Genomic DNA, 17,543 nt, shown 5'->3' on the forward strand with positions numbered 1-17,543 from the left:
GCCGATTTTTAGAGTGATTGCATAACCTTTCTATATGAGAAAGGCAAAAAGAGAATTTTGATGTATTTTAAAGACTTGTCCCATAAGAAATGAAATAATTCATAATAAAATAGTCAAAACACAATATATTTTTCAACAGACTACTTTATGAATGATTTTGAAATAAAATTATCCAATTTAGTTATAAATTCAATAAAAATTAGGCATATTACTCCTTTTTAAGCTCTGGGGTACGAATGTACCCCAAAAAACTGTTTACGCATAGATTTAGTCACGAAACCTTTGTAGGGTTAATGAAATCAACACAAGGAATCTATTTAATCACAGCACTAAACTTTCTCTTACAAACTATTGCTAATATCTGCAGGTGCTTCAGCACATCCAATAAATTAAATCTCATCCTACGTCGCAATTGCGGAACAATTCACCATTGATTTCGACAATTAAATCAATTTCATGCCATTATTGTTTTATTAGCTTCACGTACGCTACTCTGGAATGTGTAACTTCGACGTAAATTGATTGATAATAGGTTTAGGCACAGTCTGATTCACTAGCTAATATTGTTTACCAGTCAAGCCAAAACCAGTTTCTGCCATAGGTAAATGAGAGAAGTAAAAACAGGAAAAATATCAACATTCTATACTCATCAATGATGTTTGAGACATTCCGCGATGGGATCGATTAGGTTGATGAGGAGGAGCACTGCGTTCCAGCTTTTGAAAGAAGGTTGCGAATGTCAAGTATTCAAGTCTCAATGAATCAACAATTGCTTGCTAAGTATCGAGATTAATATCAGCTCGTTGGTTTATTTATTCCCGTTTTGTATATACCTACCTGCAAGTGGGGTGCGCGAGCGCGTTTTTCAACAGCGATCATGCAAATACTGCTAGCACAGAATAAGCAATTAGGTAGCCACGGTGCGGTGAATTATTATTTTTCATATCATGGGTTCAGCTGTTTACGAGATTTGCATAGCACTAGCGCGGCTTTGCAAATGCATTCCATCATGTATTGTTTAATTGCAAATTGAATATTTTGCTGAAAGTAAGTCCAAAATAATATTTATTGATATTCGTCTGCATGACTTGCGTCAAGTGTAGTGTACGTGATCATTGAATGTGGTTTATAATAGTGCAATTACAACGAATAGTACCTATTTATAATTTAATGAAACCTTCTACAATAAACATACCTAATGTTAACTGTACACCACCCAAATGATAATTGTTGTCAAGGGTACGACACCAACGGACTCCGATATGCATATTTCTTCAGCTAACATACAATAATAGCATTCATTAAAATTTTAAACACTGGGCTTGACCGCAAATTCCATTATAACTCGTTAATTGTGCGACACCACTATCATCGCCTCATCAAGGAAATCTTTGAAGCGGGAGGAGCACAGCTGCCGCAGTTCAAATATTTATACTGGCGTTAGACAGTATACTTACGATGAATGGAATCTACGATTCGAACTTGATAAACCGCGGGTCGGGTTAAGTGTGAATGTCAATCATCTACAATGAAAATGTGTCACTCCATTCGGACAGTCAGAATTAAATTCGTTTTGACTGCATGTAGCATGTGGAAAAATGAGAAAAAAACTCAAGTGAATTAATTGTATTAGTAAAGCTTCATACAATGTCTTTGAGATGCTCTGCGTAGTGATCTTGACCTACAATAAAACTACAAGAGGCAGCCCTATGGGGTTGCACGAGCTGTAGACGTAGGACTATACTACTTAATGTAAAATATTTATTTTCTTAGTAAATTTATAGTAATAATAAATCAAATATATTTCTTACGTATGGTTTAATCACAACCAATCGACATCGAATATTACATATTGAACCAAACAGAAGCCAGAAAACAGTGGCCGAATCTGGAACTAAATCTTTATAGCATAAGATTAGCTTGTAAAAACTTTTCGATTGTGTGTGGTAAAAAACCCGGACCAATAAAGAAAAATCAAATTTTAGACAATATAATACATTTCATGTATAGACCAAGCATTCTAGTTATATTATGCCATTATTGTAACTTGCCTTATACGTACTTTATACAAATATAGCGAATGCAGTGATCTTAATCATATATCGAAACTATAAATATACAAGAATCGAAAACAATTTTATATACGTACAAGATGCGTTTTTGCAACGGTTTTTCAAGTGGCAGTGTATTCATTCATAAATAGGCTTTGTAGTATGTACCTATTAGTAAAATCAAAATAATATAGGTTGAGTGGAAATGAATCACGTGCTGGGGAAATGAATCAATGAATTGATCGAACGTAAATAACAAACTTTCGTTGTGCAATTTAGTAACAAATTAGATCTACCTACCTACACATTCGCCTCAAACATTAAACCCAAGCGCACAAAGCAAAGTGAATCAACGCTGATGATGATGGGTAGAGCGAAAGAGACAACTAATACCACGACACTATGTTAACCGTGTTTGCAAATGGAGCTCGCATGTACAAACTATTTTGTGTACGAATAATTATACATAAAAGTGTGCTGGAAACGAAAGCATAGTGTTTGGACGGACAAGCTCAGTCGCATTCACTGAGTAGCGTACCTCCACCAGGGATGCCACATTAAAATCTGAGTTTCAGTCAAAAAAATCTTTTTAACCATCTGTGATGACTAAAGCAGGAAAAAAATCTGTGATAAATTTCCAAGAAATCTGTGAAAAATCCCAATATTTCCAAAAATCTGTGAAATTTTCATCAAAACGCCAAAAATCTGTCATCTGTGATCAAAAATTGTGAAAAAAAATCTGTGACATTACAGAAAAGTCTGTGAATATGGTAACCCTGATCTCCACAGACAGTGTAACGGACTTCAAACTCAGCTACACTGGCTGTGAAAACACACAGCGCAGTGATCTGCATCGCCTGCCGATCAACAGACAACTGAGCTGGTCCTGCGAAATCCGTCCGTTTAAATAGTCGATGATGACGTCATTCATAGAAGCGTAGCGCGCTAGGTACACAAATCTGTCGTACTGGACTAGGGAAGCTCTATCTTCTGTGTGTGAAGGCGCGATTTTTTTTTACTAGGTTGTTCATTATTTAAATTTTTAATGCCATGATATCAAAAATCTTTGGGTTTATTTATTGTAATCAATTCTTAGAAGTATTTCGGGGCGATATGCGCAAAAAAAAAAATTGAACATTTATCGTGAGATGGCTGAATTATATGCGTTTAAAATTGGACCACTTTTCGTTACATACCATTTTTGTAGAATTTGCAACGTGCACCCCTATATCGAAAACAAAGACGTAGTCCAACGTCAAAAAAATATATGGTTTATGTAATGAATTGTGTTATCAGATGATTTCATAGATTTTATATGGTTATAGAAGTACACATGGGTCATTCTTTTACAAGTCGCACTGATATTGGGAAAAATGTATACATATTGCCATCTTCAAATGTCTTGGAATTTTTTTCTATATCATATTGAAACAAATTTAATGTTCAGGTGTTTTTGAAGTATTTTTTCGAATACAAATATACTTTATTTTCTGATGATTCACAGAATTCCCTCAATTTGTTTGTTACATGAAATTCATTATCTCCGGTATGTGTGATTTCATAAACTTTGTATTTAAACCAAAAAATATATATTCGAATTTTTTTAATCACAATTTTATAAAAATTATACTTGAAATTGGCGCGTAATAAATTAGGTAAATGACGAATAAAATGATATATACGTTCAGGTTGGTGGAAAGACATGCACCAACCTAATATTTTTTTTTAACACGTTACGTCATTTTCTTATCTGCAAACTAATTTCCTAAAATTTGGAGTTATTTTTAGATTACATGTTATTTATTAAATATTTCCGAGCTAGTCACGTAGCGAACAAGAAGTTAAACCAAACACCGCACGGTGTGACGACTAGAGATGTAAATTGCCATCGAGCATGTTGCAGGGTGAGTTGCAAATATTTCCAACACATCATTAACCCTAGAACGTTACACTTACTCTTTTTAACCCTAGAACGTTGCACTGGGCTACAAAAGTATCCCACACGTTTGGTCGCAATTTTCGCAGGTCAAAATGCAAACAAAACAAATGTATATTAGGGTTACTGTGCCCTAATTCATCTTAGTACCTCTCTTCATCCCACCCATTTGAACACATAAATTAGAGCAGTGTCTGCTATCTCTATTCAACGCATTAGCTTAAATGGTTGGATGAATAAAGGAGCGTTGCACTCGACTTTTCGCTTCGCTCACACGCAAGTGTTTTACATTTTCGAGGCCAGATTTTTAATTGTACTGGTTTTTAGGAACGAAGCAAAGATGATGATAACCTTTTAAGCGCAACCCAATCACTGCTAGTCGAGTTATTAACGAAATAGCACAGTGAACAGACATCCATGATCGAACAAAAATATTTAAAAAACGTGTGGAAACATTTGAATTAACATACGATAAACACTAGCGCCGCCACACCAACCTATCCGTCAAATCCATTCCGGAACCGGCTCGAAATCCTAAATGGATTCAGTATGGAATCTTGCTCAAAGAAAACAACCGATTCTGTCTCTATCGGTTGATGCATTTCAGCTAGAATTCATGCTGGAAATCTGAACCGATTCCGGACTAGTTTAACTGGGTAGAGGAATAACCGCTGTCAATTCTGTCGAACTCAGCCACAAAAAACATGACGACGACTACCCTCGAAACCGTTAGAGATTTTACACAAGTTGAATGATGAAGATGGACGTCTGTTCTCTGTGGAAATAGTGTGACATCCTGACTAATGAGATGAAATGAATAAGGAAGCTACCCTACATCATTTTCTTCATTTTTGCCTTTCTCCCATAAAAAAGCTATGCCATCACTCTGAAAATTGATTTTTTACCCGTGGCCCGGAAGGTTGAGCCTCTTATACCATTCTACTCAGTTCGTCGAGTTCAGCAAATGTTTGCGCGTGCGTGTTTTTTTACAATGAAGAATACATTTACGTTCTAGCCCATTACACGTGCTATTAGTAGATGCCAAGCTACCACACGAAGTGTACTGGGGGTGTGTCGGGCTCGAATGGTGACGCTACCATTAATACCGACCAAACTCCATTGGGCTCCGCCATTGTTCCCCCCAGGGACTACCTCTCGGTATTACTTCTGGGGGATGGCTGTACTTGATGTACTCATTCACTCTCGCTCACGCGTACATACGTCCTGTATGAGGCTTACTTGGGTGCTCTCTCTGTCACACCTTGATTCGCTCTCTAACACTCCACATGAGGCTGACTTTTGTGCTCACCTTTTTCGTGCCTTGCGAGGCTGACTTGTGTGCTCGCCTTTTTCATTCCTTGCTAGGCTTACTTTTGTGCTCGCCTCTAACATACCATGTGAGGCTGACTTGGATGCTCACCCTATCACCTGGTTCACTCTCGATCGTACCACTCTATTACACGCCTGTTGCTCCCCCTGGCATCCCATGTGGGACATTTTTCTTAGGCCCCACTTCTGACATACCATGTGAGGCTTACTTGGGTGCTCACCGTTTTCATATCTTGTGAGGCTGACTTTTGTGCTCACCTCTACCATACCATGTGAGGCTGACTTTTGTGCTCACTCTTAACATACCGTGTGAGACTGACTTGGATGCTCACCCTTTCACTCCTCTGCCACGCCACGAGGCATCGTTAGCTAAGTCCCAACATACTACGCTACGACCCTCCCATCTTGGCATGAGGCAGTCCACATGTAAGCCTATACACTCGCTCTTCTGCCTTGCTTAGGGGTGGCTGGGTTTACCCCTTACGCGGTTGCCAGTCGCTGAGCCAAACCTGCCTCAGCATGAACAGACCATTCACTCACTTTTCTGCGCTCGGCCTTTTTCGCTCCAACTAACCAATCACTAGTTAGTCGTGACCGTCGTCTGTTGCTCGATGCGCCAGATTCCTTGTAGCCTACTGGCAATCTGGATGGTTGCACTCGAGACTGCGTTCCACTTCTCCACCGATTGACACATCCGCTGAATAAGGGTATCAGGGGTTGTGTCCCAGCCACAGATGTCAAGCATTGCTCTTCTTTCGACGTCGACACGAGGACATACGAACAGTATATTTTCAACAGTTTCGTCTACACCTGGGCAGGCGGGGACCTCCGCGTGCCCGAACCTGTGGAGGTACTGTCGAAAGCAGCCATGGCCTGACAGGAATTGTGTCAGATGGAAGTGAACTTCCCCATGGGGTCTGCCCACCCAGCTCGATATGTTAGGTATCAGCCGGTGGGTCTACCTACCTTTCGAGGAGTTATCCCACACCCTGCCATCTGGTGACCGAGGTCTCCCTGGTACGTTCGCGGGCTCCTCTATTTCCACGTAGTTCGAAGCACTCCTCATCTTCCCGGATGACTAGCCCGACTGGCATAATGCTCGCTATCACGCAGGATGCATCGTGTGATACCGTGCGGTAGGCAGATATCACTCTGAGGCACATCACGCGGTAGGTGCTCTCCAATTTCCGTAGGTAACTGGTGCTCTTGACCATGACGGGCCGCCGTACCTGAGGATAGATACGGCAACGCTGTTGGACATTATCCTCGATAGTGCCGCAACAGCAGTCGACGCTCTCTTGCATGTATAGTCGACGTGGCTGCCGAAGGTCAGCTTGTCGTCTATAATGACTCCGAGAGACTTCAGACTCTGCTGCGAGGTGATCACGACTTCTCCCACATGGATAACTGCATGTTGTGCCGACTTGCGGTTGTTGACGATAACTACCTCCGTATTTTACTGAGCCAGCTCTAGGCCTCTCGCGCATCCATTCCTCCACCGTGTTGATCGCGTGTTCTGCTGCTAGTTCTACTTCAGAGATTCACTCCCCATAGACCTCCAAGGTTACGTCGTCTTGACCCCAGGAGGGAACTTCAGTCTCAGAACCCCGTCATACATGAGGTTCCATAGCACCGGGCCTACCATCGAGCCCTGCGCGACTCCGGCGGAAATCGGAACCCTTTTCTGACCGGCATCGGTCTCGTATAGCAGTACGCGGTTCTGGAAATAGCTTTCCAGGATCCGCTACAGACCCACAGGTAGGCTAAGTCGGTGTAACGAGAGCGCGATGGCATCCCAGCTTGCGCTGTTGAATGCGTTCTTCACGTCAAGTGTCACTAACGCACAGTATCGAATGCCTCGCCTTTTTCGTTGGATCGCTATCTTGGCAGTTTTTATCACTGAGTTGATAGCGTCCACCGTGGACTTACCCTTCCGAAAGCCAAACTGGTTGCTTGATAGGCCGTCCGTACCTTCCGCGTACGGGGTTAACCTGTTGAGGATGATCCTCTCAAGCAATTTGCCAGTCGTGTCGATCAGACAGATTGGTCTGTACGCCGATGGGTCGCCTGGCGGCTTCCCAGGCTTCAGCAATTTCTGCCTTTTCCATCTATCGGGGAAGCGGCACTCGTCAAGGCATCTCTGCATAGCTAGCCTGAACATGTTCGGGTTCGCTATGATCGCTGCCTTGAGAGCACTGTTTGGAGCTTCATCCGGCCCTGAAGCTTTGTTCATTGCTAGGGAATTAGCCACTGCGAGTAGTTCTTCATTCGTCACTGGAGCCACCATTTCGGCCGTGCCCGCACTGTCTCGTAGTGCAGGTGGCCAGGGGCTTGTGGCTCGAAACGGGAAGAGTACTTCGATAATCGTCGCCAACCGGTCCGGATACCGTTCTGGGGGTGAAGAGCCCCCTTTGGTCTTGGCCATCACGATTTTGTAGGCGTCACCCCACGGATTCGCGTTGGCACTCTCACACAGGTTGTCGAAACACGCTCTATTGCTGCTTTTAATGGCCTTGTTAAGGGCCAATTTCGCAGCTCGACACACTTCACGGCGGTTCTCTCTTGCATCCCCGGTGCGGGCTCTTTGTATCCTACGTCTAGCTCTGAGGCAGGCCGATCGTAGAGCTGCAATCTCGGCACTCCGCCAGTATACCGGGCATCTACCGTTTCTTGGCAGGGTTTTTCTCGGCATAGTGGCGTCGCACGCGCGTGATAGAACGGCTACCAGCGCATCCCCGCTTAGATTGTCGGTGTTGGCCTCCAGTCCCAGGGCCGCGGTGAAAGCTTCGCTGTCGCAGTGATTGGACTTCCACCCGCGTACCAGACAGGGATCTCCCGCCCCCGGATGCTGCACACCATAGTTGATCCTAAAGCGGATTGCTAAATGATCACTATGGGTGTGGCCTTCGTCTACCCTCCATTCCATGTCTGGAGCCAGACTCGGGCTGGCAAATGTTACGTCAATCCATGCCTCCACCCCGTTTCTACGGAATGTGCTAGTGGAGCCATTATTAGCTAGCACAGTATCGAGTTTCGCAAACGCCTCCATTAGCGCTTGGCCCCTGCTATTTGTATAGCGGCTGTCCCACTCTACTACCCAAGCGTCAAAGTCTCCCGCTATAATTACCGGTTTCCGGCCCAATAGGTCTGACGAGAGCCTTTCGATCATCTGGTTGAACTGTTCTATGGGCCACCTTGGTGGAGCGTAGCAGCTACAATAGAACACACCATTGATCTTGGCAATTGCAACACCCTCGGCGAAGGAGTGTATTACCTCTTGAACCAGGAAATGTCCCGTTGTACAGATTGCCACCATCCCAGGCCCGTCCGACACCCAATTGCCGTTGCCGGAAGGGATGTTGTACGGGTCTGATAGGAGGGCGGCATCTGTCCTCGACTCCGAGACCGACTGCCACCACAGCTGTTGGGCTGCTGCACAATGGTTAAGATTTAGCTGTGTGACGTTCACGGCTTATTCTTATTTGCCTCACCGAAGGGACACGAAGGTCCGCTCAAAGCATGATTACGGGCTTGCTTCTTAGCGGTGCAGATAAGGCATTTATTCGTCTTAGTGCAGCCCCGTTCCTTATGCCCCTCCTCGCCGCAGCGACGACATAGTTTGCTCCTGTCTGTATCCTTACATTCGTACGATTTATGGCCGGACTCCAGGCACCGACAGCACCTATCCACTGAAGGCGACTGGGGTATGCTAATTGGGTATACTGACCAGCCGATCTTCAGTTTAGCTATCACGGTAACCTTTTTGGCATCTGCTTTCAGTAGCCTGAGGTAGGCTACTTGGGTGCCGGAGGGTCCCCCTCTCAAGCGCACAGAGGCCCGCTCGATTGTCACGTCGCATTGCTCCTTGACGGCTGCGACGACATCGTCTGCGGTCGTGAACTCGTCCAGATGCTTACACTGGAGAGTCATTTCCGCCCCTAACGACCTCACCAGGGCGCCTTCACCCAGGACCTCTTGGGCCAAGGCCTTATAGACAGCACTGGATTGTGCGCCTCGCTTCAGCACCAAAACCAATTCGCCTGTATTGGTGCGTCTCACGCTGCGCACGTCTTGCCCGAGGGGCGAGAGGCTTTCGGCCGCCCTCATCGACTTTAGGACGTCGACGTATTTGTCCTTGTCGGTCTTTAACCACAAGGCCTCGCCTCTGTCCTTGGCCTTCTTCACGGTGCATCCGGTGTCGGTGTCGGCTTCTTCTTAGTGACCAGGGTCCAGGGGTTTACGCCCCCCTGCCCCCGTTGCGCCGAGTTGCTGGTGCCTTCTTCCTACCCGGCGGGGTCATTTGCGCCCCGGTTTACCTCGACCAAACGGCGTTGGGCCGTGACGGTTACACGCCGTATGGTATTGGTTTTTGCACCCTTGCCTGGTGACTTCCTAGGGCGCTTCGCGTTCGACGCCGTCTTGCGCTTGCCCTTACCCTTCGAGAGGAACTCAGCCGCCGCTTCAAGCGACTTGGCTGCTCCATAGAAGGGGAAGTGGCCCGTCCAGCGCGTTGGTAGGGCTATTTTCTACCACTACTGGGGGTCACTGGTGCTGTCGGATACAGCCCTCTTCGCTCCACTACTCTCCCCACTGGGGGGAGACCTCATCAAACCACCTTTAGCAAAGGGGTTCGGTACCTCTGTTTGTTTGTTTTTGTTTTTCACGTCGCTCATTGATCCCACGAGTTGCGCGAGAAAGAAAGGTCCGCCACGCCAGAGCTCCGCAGTAACGTGGTAAGAGACGCTTACTGTGGGGGTTACCCAGGTACCCCACAGGCTCCGTTAATGATCGAGCAGCTTTTTCACCCCCTCGATCACTAATCCCTCGGCACGGGTCCCTTCACGCCTTGGACTTGGGGTTATGACATATTTTGCTTTACGTGGTGACCGCGGCCCAGATCATCACAACCATCCTCCTTTACCAGGGTTTTGGACCTGTAGCTCTGGTTCTCAATAGTTCCAAGTACGTAGGTTATTACAGACATGCTACTATTGAGATCCGTCATTCGCTAGCGGAGTTAGCTAGTGTGTGTGCGTGTGTATGTATGTATGTGACCAACAAATGCACATCGGTTACTCGGAGATGGCCGAACCGATTTTCTCAAATTCAAATGAAAGGTACGTTCCCATAGGCTGCTATTGGATTTCATTTAGTTCCGACTTCTGATTCCAGAATTACGGGTTGAAGAGTGCGGTCACGAATGAAATTCCCATATAAATTGGAAACAGTATGTTCAGTCTAAAAAATGCAAAACATCATAAAATGTGTTGGATTTATACTTTCAGCTCATTGATGCTCAATATAACCCACGTTGACCACTTTGGACACCTTCCCCGATCAGAAACACATAACAAGAATATTTCAAAACTATATCTCCCGTTGTTACTTGTTATAATTTTCTGTTATTTTAACTACTAACGAGACCAAATTTATAACACGATATGTTACGAAAATTGCATTCTGTTATAATCTTGTTATTTCATTCTGATCGGGTCGCCGGAACAGGAAGCTTCGGGAAAGTGGCAAAGTTCCTGAATTTAATAATTACAAAATTAAGCCAATCAAATATACTTTTAATGTATTATCCACTATCGACGATTCCGGAAGTCCCGAATTCCGAGCATATTTCACAATTAAAGTCACATCGGTGATGACTGAACCGATTTTCTCAAACCAAGTGCATTCAACTCCATTTGGTTGAATGCACAATTTAATTCACATGTTCAATAATTTGCCATTTTTTGGGATAGGATATTAACATGCTTTTTAGTTTGAAAGGAAAAATTCGACAGAAGCACATCTTCTCACTGAAAGTATATATACAGCTAAGAGTATATTCGTTAAGACAATATCACATCCTCAAGATATAAAAGAAAATCTATTTTGCCAATAGCAAGAGTCAATTAGAATAGGTATCGAGCGTGCATCCAGCGGGTTTATGGGACTTAAACGATCTTCGCAATATTAGGGGAGAATGGGTACGCTTGATCTCACTTTGATTTTTTCTCATAACTTTTCATTGGAATAAAAAAAATTATTTCAAAATTCCATTTTGTAGTTAATTCGAATTGTAAGAGCTGTGAATAGTGTGTAAATCCGAATATTATGTCCTGTCAGTAATATTAACAGTTTTGGAAATCATGCCATAACGAGGTTTTTGGAAAAACGTGTGGTAACTTGATCCCCTGCCTACTGGGGCTAAAGAAACAAAGTACACTACGACAAATAGACACGAAAGTTTAGCTAGTTACCTGTCCCGACAAGTTAATTAATAAGATTACCCTTTTAGATGCACGACAAACTTTAACCACAGTAGAAAGTCAAGACAAGTTTTTGCAGTAAATCGGTGCTGTTTAATGGCTTTACCTTCAATTACTTATCCCATAATTTGTTCACGGAAAAAACATTTTAGATCAACTAATAGTGCCAGATACTTTATGTAAATGATGTTTTTCAATTTCTATACATTTCGAAAGTGTTTGAGAGAGCTAATGATAAGGATCAAGAATACCCAGTGTTACAGGGATCAAAGATACCTGTTGTATGATGTGAACAAAATTTAATTTTTTTTGTATGCGCTGTGAAACTTTTCATTCAAAAAACGTGTTTTTCTAGACGCAAGCCCTAAAAAAGTAATCGTACATGAAAATAAATATAAATAATTATAAATAATTAGTTCGACGATCTCATACAACCGCTCAAAAAATTTGTAAAAAGATCATCGAGGTGGATTTAAAAACAGATTTTCTAAAATGTTACACAACTTTGCCAAAACCAAATATAATACATCAGATTTGTTTTTTAAACGTCATAAACGACCAAATATTTCATTTTCTTTTTATATTGTGATAACTTTTTGTGTATAGATTATGAGATATGGCCAGGTAATCAAATATCCCCAAGGATCAAGTGTCCTCACTAGCATGCATTCGCAGTGTTATTATTTATTGCTTTGAAAGTTGGATTTTTGATGCATTTCGTTAGCACACTTTTTTCACGGTTGCCCAATGAAATGGTATGAGATCGACAAAAAATTAACTTTTTCGATATTATAAAAACCGCAGAACTGGAATCCATACTAAACTACCAGATAGTAAAAGTAAAAAGAAGTCCATTTTTGACTCTTTTCATTGTGAAAAATCTGTCAGGTCAATGGAGTTGCAGTTATGATTCAGCACACTTTCATACAGCGCAGTTCGATTTGGCGTGAACTGTGCAATAGGGGAACATGAGGAGACTTGACCAACCACAAGATTTTATTTTTGGCTATGACGTCTTCTGTTCGGTTCTTAAATTTTTTTCAAAAATATTTTTATACTTATTTCTATCCCTTAAGTTAATTTTAAAAGTTTTGAATGAAAAATCCTGTTCTTATAGAAAATATTCCGTAGTTAATAAATTTGCCTTAAATGATTTAATTTTTTATCAAACTTTGTATGGACATATTTAATCGACAATTAATTACTATTAAAGTACACATATAACATCTTATTCCTTATAAGGCCGTGAAATGATTTTACATAAATCGAAACATTGGAATAGTTGTTACTAAAATTTGCACGACTTTGAACACAATAACTAATGTTGGGGAGACTTGACCAAGATTTTATGGGGAGACTTGACCAAGTGGCAATAAGCTGAAGAAAGATATAAATTTCCTGATATTTATTACGTTTTGGTTTCTACTGTTAATGTTAATCATGCCACAAAAAAATCTCACCTCAAACATGAGTCGATATATTTTAGTATTAACCAATAAAGTTAGCAGTAATATGACTGATTTCTTGACGTGTGAACATGCAATGTAAGCAGTACAGTTAATCCTTAAAAAGAAATGCATTAAAAATGTCGAATTTTTTGAAATGCAACCCTTCTATATTTTTACTGCTACCTTAGGATCTCGACAATATGGAAACAATAATTACAGTATGTTTTATGTAATTAATTTTTGCTATGACTTTTCAAAATTCTCTTGGTCAAGTATCCCCAGGCCTTGGTCAAGTCTCCCCGCAAAACGATCACAGAAAAACATAACTTTCGAAAGATTAAATTAAAAATTCCATAATAAATCATGAACACGCACAACAACTTTGCACATTATATCACAATGACTTTTGAGGGATTGAAGGCTTCTTTAGAGATTTATGCAGGTTTAACTGGTAACCTGGTCAAGTCTCCCCATGTTCCCCTACATAACATGAAATTTGAGTACCGTATACATTTTGAGCACAGACAAACCATGCAACACGCAATCTGCAACTGTTTCATCAATACGCGTTCCAGATTGTATGGATCCATTTGAACTTTGTTGTTCGAAGCGATCTAAAATATGTGATAAGAATGAATATCTTGCTTTAAAGGAAGACTTTATCGATCATGTTTGGCAACATTATGGAAATCAAAGCAATATGGAAGGAGAAAAGATGAGAAAATATAGATTAAACCATTTCAGTTATTTTTGTCTTTGTTCTGAGTCAATTAAAACATTCATTCTAATGACCTGATACCAAATATAGTACATAAAATCTTGTATCTGCATTGTTTCAATCCATAACAGTGTAAAACTGCCCTGTAATAAAGTAAAAATAATAAGTCAGAGATATATTTTGACTAGTTATATATGCGTACCAAAGATAGACTCAATTATCTTCATTGTGGCACTTCTCAAGCCTTCTTCCTCTTCCGTATGAAATTGTTAAGTAGTCTCTGCTTTTCAATTTTAAGTATTTTCTGCGACAATTCATCTAAGTCATCCAGCCAAGCGGTGGCTATTCTTAAGCGATTTTGCTGTTTCAGGGAAGTAGTATAGTCTTCGTGAAGTTTTGCTTTTCTCTGAAACAACAACAGTCCGTTCTAATGAAGCAGCGCGTCTGCTTTCCGTGCTAAAGGTTTATATAATGCTGTCGTTCTACAACTATGTATGTGTTGGTGACCATACCGACATAAAAAATTCCCGTAAAATAATACCAAGACTTGAACCCATAATCATTGACTCACCAAAGACACCCCCTTACCGACTGAGCTAAAGCGACACATAACAACGTAATTGCAAAGTAGCGTACACCCGGTCAGCGTGGCAAGCAGAAAGTTAGCAAAAGTTAAGCAAAGCGAAATTGATGCTAGCAGAATTTCTGCGAGCATTTTGCGCGATTTGTGCGAAAATTCTGGCAACGAATTCGCTCAAATGCAACAACCGTTTCTGGCAGAAGCGGTTAAACCAACCGATGCTGCTCACTTTTATCCAGAATCCAGTCAGAAGTGTACGGCCAAGATCTCTGCACGCTTCCTGCCACATCTTTGTCAGATGTTTTGCTCGATTTGTGCTAAATTCTACCAGGTAGGAATTGCCAGGATCTTTGCACAGTTTATGTCCGAGTTATGTCAGGGTTTTGCTCGGTTCTTGTAAAAATTTGCCAGAAGACGCGAGCGAAACCGAGTTCGCCCTAGCTCAATTAACCCGACAGGACACGCGCAGAAATCTGACAGCGCTGCCAAACCAAGACTTACAGAAATCTAGCAGAGCGGTCTCTGCCAGAAAATTTGCTCACTGGGCATATGTTTCGCATGAGCGTGAACGATCCAAGCGCATTGAGCATCGTGTAAAACTAACCGATTTCAACCAAGTTACTTGCAAACGATCGGGAATTCATTCAAGTTTCTTGCGTATTATATCTTGGTTAGGTCCAACCGGCTCCAAATTTATGCAGAAATTCCATGGGTCTTCTGTCCGAGGGTCATTTATGCTATTTTCATTAATTTTTCAACGTCTAGCTTTAAGTCTGACATTATTATAGTAAGTATATGATCAAAGCTTAGTAATTCGAAGTCATTTTGGAAACGTAATGGCCATATTCATGCATCCTGGAACCGGTTCTGGGGTACCTAGTAAATCCGAAATACTCCGGACTAGCATATACAGTTTAAGAAACTTGAATTAATTCCCCATCGTTTACAAGTGGTTTGGCTGAAATTGGATGACAATTTTTAAATAGCCAACGGAATTGATGAGTGAAAAGTATCACGCAAAGATAGTATAAGCATATTAGCTTTATGGATGCAGTCGTCCTGGTTGACTAAATTTTGGCGTTATCCATTATCAATCGTTGTTTCATGCTTCAGCATTCAGCAATATTTTGCTGCCGTCAGTGCACGTTGACTGTGGACGATTCATCAGCTTGAGACGACTAATTGGGTAATAAACATATCATGACAGGTTCTAGGTTTTTATCCTTACACAAGCTGTGTTAAGTCGCTATTTAAAGAGCCTTACAAACTAATGTCCAAGACATAACCGCGTTTTGACGTAGGACTATTCGTTGGCGTAATACATTATTAAAATTCTGCTAATTAAAATTAGATGGCTAAATTTACACTCTCCTTAGTGTAAAACAATTTTGGTAAAAACAGTCTGGTTCAATTTGCAGACATAGACTTTCCTTCAAAAGAACGTAACCAGATACATTTCGCATATTCCACCAACAACCAGGGTCCATCAAGAAATTTTCCATTCCGGGAAGATACTTGATAGAATCGGGAATTGAACCCAATAGCTCTCATTTCCGATAATTCCGATAATAAATAAGACTTCTCCCGCCTGACCAAGATATCGGTACCACCATCTGCTCCGGTCGAGTTATATCATCCACATCAGACCACTTTATTGAAAGTTAACTACCACTAACCCAAGGCAATCAAGGGATATTCCTATCCGGGAACATCCTAGATTGATCAGGAATTGAACCCGATATCTTTGTTAGCAGAGTGTAGTTGTGTGAGAAAACCGGGTAGGGTCTTCACCACACTTCAACGAACCTGTAAAAGGGTTTTCTTTCATAAATCATAAATAATACCGCAACCCAGAAACAGTTCAAATAATATGCCTTTCGCATTCTTTATTTGACCATTCTTTAGTATCGGTATGATCGACTCAAAGTACCTTCGAGTTTAGAGTTACATTACATTGTATGAGTCGCCTATGTCTTTATTCTACTCCCTAGTTCGACAGCGATGGATACTCATCACTTTACTACCTTCCCTACTCAGAGCGTCGGCATCGTCCGAACTAATGGCTAAAGCTTTCTCTCTCGCAATATTGCTCTCTTGTGGTATCCCGAGTGTACAGGTGTACAGAATAAACATAGTAATGATGAATTGATATTACATACCGAAAATTGATTTTTCCAACACTTCCTCTCAATTTATCATTCCTAAACTGCTAACTAATTTGCAAAATCGAGTTTTATATAATGGTTTAGTAAACAAATCTGCAATCTGATCTTCACTTTTAATGTATTCCAGTATCATTTTCTTCTCTTTAATCAGATTTCTCATATACATATATTTAATATCGATGTGTTTGCTTCTTTGATGTTCTCTTGGCTCTCCTGCTATTCTAATACAGGGTATGTTGTCCTCGTATATAGTGAACGGGACAAATTGTATCCCAACTTCACGCAATATACCCGACATCCATACACCTTCTTTAGAAGCATAGCAAAGCGAAACCAACTCAGCCTCTGTAGACGAAAGTGTCACGAGCTGTTGCCTCTTGCTGCTCCAGGACACGATGTTTCCGTACACCGTAAAAGCATATCCCGAATTAGACCGACGTTCCTCAACGTCATTCGCGAAGTCAGCATCCGCATAACCCTTAAGTGGCACGTCGTCTTTATCTTGATGATATAGCAAACGAAAAGATATCGTCCCTTTAAGGTATCGAAGAATCCTCTTCAACCCAATCCAGTGTTCCTCACTTGGACAGCTCTGAAATTGACTCAAAATATTTACAGCAATTGTTATATCAGGTCTAGACATCAGGGATAAATACTGCAAACAACCCAGAAGTTCCTTATACGGTTCATTAGTTAAGTTTCCTGATTTCACCCATTTACAATTTGCATCCATAGGGGTGGCAACTGGTTTACAATCTGTCATTCCAAATCTGTTCAATATTTTGGCAATGTAAGTCGATTGAAATAATTCTAATGATCCCTTTTCAATATTTCGTGTACATTCCAGCCCTAAGAAAGTTTTCAACTGTCCCAAATCCTTCATTTTAAATATTTTAGAAAGATTGTTTTTAATCCAATGGACATTCTCGGTATTACATCCAAAAATAAGAATATCGTCAACGTATAATACAATGAATAACCCTTTTTCAAAACAAGCATACAGGCAAGTATCACTGTTCAGCTGTTTGAAACCCAACTTAGAAATAGTTTCAGTGA

General features: G+C 41.5%; 1 protein-coding gene across 1 annotated transcript in view; it reads left to right on the plus strand.

Moving 5' to 3' along the window:
* The first annotated feature begins 905 nt into the window (after positions 1-905).
* Positions 906-17,543, plus strand: part of LOC131688730 (calpain-C) — a 98,852-nt gene continuing 82,214 nt past the window's right edge. The window contains exon 1 of the mRNA XM_058973209.1: positions 906-925. The gene's annotated coding sequence lies outside the window, so the exon portion shown is untranslated. The remainder of the gene's footprint in view (positions 926-17,543) is intronic.

Source organism: Topomyia yanbarensis, chromosome 3 (assembly GCF_030247195.1).
Source record: "Topomyia yanbarensis strain Yona2022 chromosome 3, ASM3024719v1, whole genome shotgun sequence".
NCBI classification, from domain to species: Eukaryota; Metazoa; Arthropoda; class Insecta; order Diptera; family Culicidae; genus Topomyia; species Topomyia yanbarensis.